The sequence below is a fragment of the Neofelis nebulosa genome, chromosome 11 (assembly GCF_028018385.1).
Source record: "Neofelis nebulosa isolate mNeoNeb1 chromosome 11, mNeoNeb1.pri, whole genome shotgun sequence".
Lineage (NCBI taxonomy): Eukaryota > Metazoa > Chordata > Mammalia > Carnivora > Felidae > Neofelis > Neofelis nebulosa.
Window position 1 is genome coordinate 45,082,762 of NC_080792.1, and position 1,685 is coordinate 45,084,446.

General features: G+C 32.3%; 1 non-coding gene across 1 annotated transcript; it reads left to right on the forward strand.

Moving 5' to 3' along the window:
• The first annotated feature begins 1,289 nt into the window (after nt 1-1,289).
• Nucleotides 1,290-1,394, forward strand: LOC131490701 (U6 spliceosomal RNA). Its single transcript, XR_009251201.1, has one exon. It is a non-coding gene; the product is annotated as a U6 spliceosomal RNA (small nuclear RNA).
• Nucleotides 1,395-1,685: the final 291 nt, after the last annotated feature.

Sequence of the window (1,685 nt, forward strand, 5' to 3'; positions counted from 1 at the left end):
AAGTCACAAATATGTGGAAATAATATGTGAATAAATAACCAGCGGGTCAAAATGAAAATCACAATAAAACCTACAGAATACTTTGAGATAAATGAAAATGAATACTAAATGTTAGGAGATACATACCAAAATTCGTGTGGTGCAGCTAAAACAGTACTTACAGGGGAAATTTATACCTATGAATGCCTATATTTAAAAAACAAGTAAGTATCTCAAAACAATAACCTAAACTTCCACCTAAGAAACTAGAAGGAAAAAAATAACCCAAACCAAACAGAGGAAGGAAAAATAAAGAATACTGTATAAATAAGTGAAATAAAGAATAGAAAAAAACAATAGAGAAAATCAACAGAACAAAATTTCGTTCTTTCAAAAATTCACCCAAGTTAACATTTAGCTATACTGACCACTCAAAAAAGAGAGAAGACACAAATTATTAAAATAAAAATAAAAGAGAAAATATCAAGGGGCGCCTGGTTGGCTCAGTCAGTTGAGCATTCCACTCTTGATTTCGGCTCAGGTCACAATCTCACAGTTGGTGGGTTCAAGTTCCCATCGGGCTCTGTGCTGACAGCCTGGAGCCTGCTTGGGATTTTCTCACTCTCTCTCTGCCTCTCTGTCTCTCTCTCTCTCTCAAAATAAATAAATTCAAATTTTTTTAAAAAAGATAGAATATCAATATACATCTTACATAAATAAAAAGCATTATAAAGAGTACTATAAAAATTTGTATGCCAGCAAATTAGATAACCTAAACTAATGGGAAAAAAATTCTAGAAAGAAACAAATAATCAAAACTGCTTCAGTAAGAAATAAAAACTTTGAACAGACTTTCTCTAAAGAAAATCGCAGGCTCAGATGACTTCACTGGTGAATTTTAAAACACATTTAAAAGAATAACAGTCCACCTGAATTTCTTCCCCAAAAAATGGAAATTTCAGGAAGGAATGTTTCCCAGTTCATACTATGAGGCTAGTTTTATACTAATACCAAAACCAGGCAAAACATCACAAAAAAAGAAAACTGCAGGCCAATATCTCTTCTGAACATAAATGCAAAAATTCTCATCAAAATACTAGAAAATTAAATCCAGCCATATGTAAATAAATTATACACCATGAGCAAGTGGGGTGTACACCAAGATTCTACCATTATTTAAGCACCGGATAATTAATGCAATACACAATATCAGTAGGATAAAGAAGGATAAAAACCACACGATCATCTCAATAGATGAGAAAACATTTGACAGAATCAAGCACACTTTCATGATTAAAACTCTCAAACCAGTGCTTATTTTGGCAACACATATAAAAATTGGAATGATACAGAGAAGATTAGCATAGCCCCTGCACAAGGATAACATGCAAATTCATGAAGCATTCCATATTTAAAAGCAAATAAAGCAAAAACAAAAACAAAACCTCTCAAACCAGAAGTGAAAGCAAACTTCCTCAATGTGATAAATGGTTTCTACGAAAAATTCACATCTAACACCATAGTCAATGGTGATTGAATGCTTTCCCCCTAAGATTAGGAACAAAACAAAAGTTTTCACTTTTACCATTTCTATTCAGCATTGTAATGGAAGTCTAACCAAGGTAATTGGGTAAGAAAAAGAAATAAAAGGCATTTAGTTTAGAAAGGAAGTGATAAAAAAAATTTCTATTTGCAGAAGGCACACT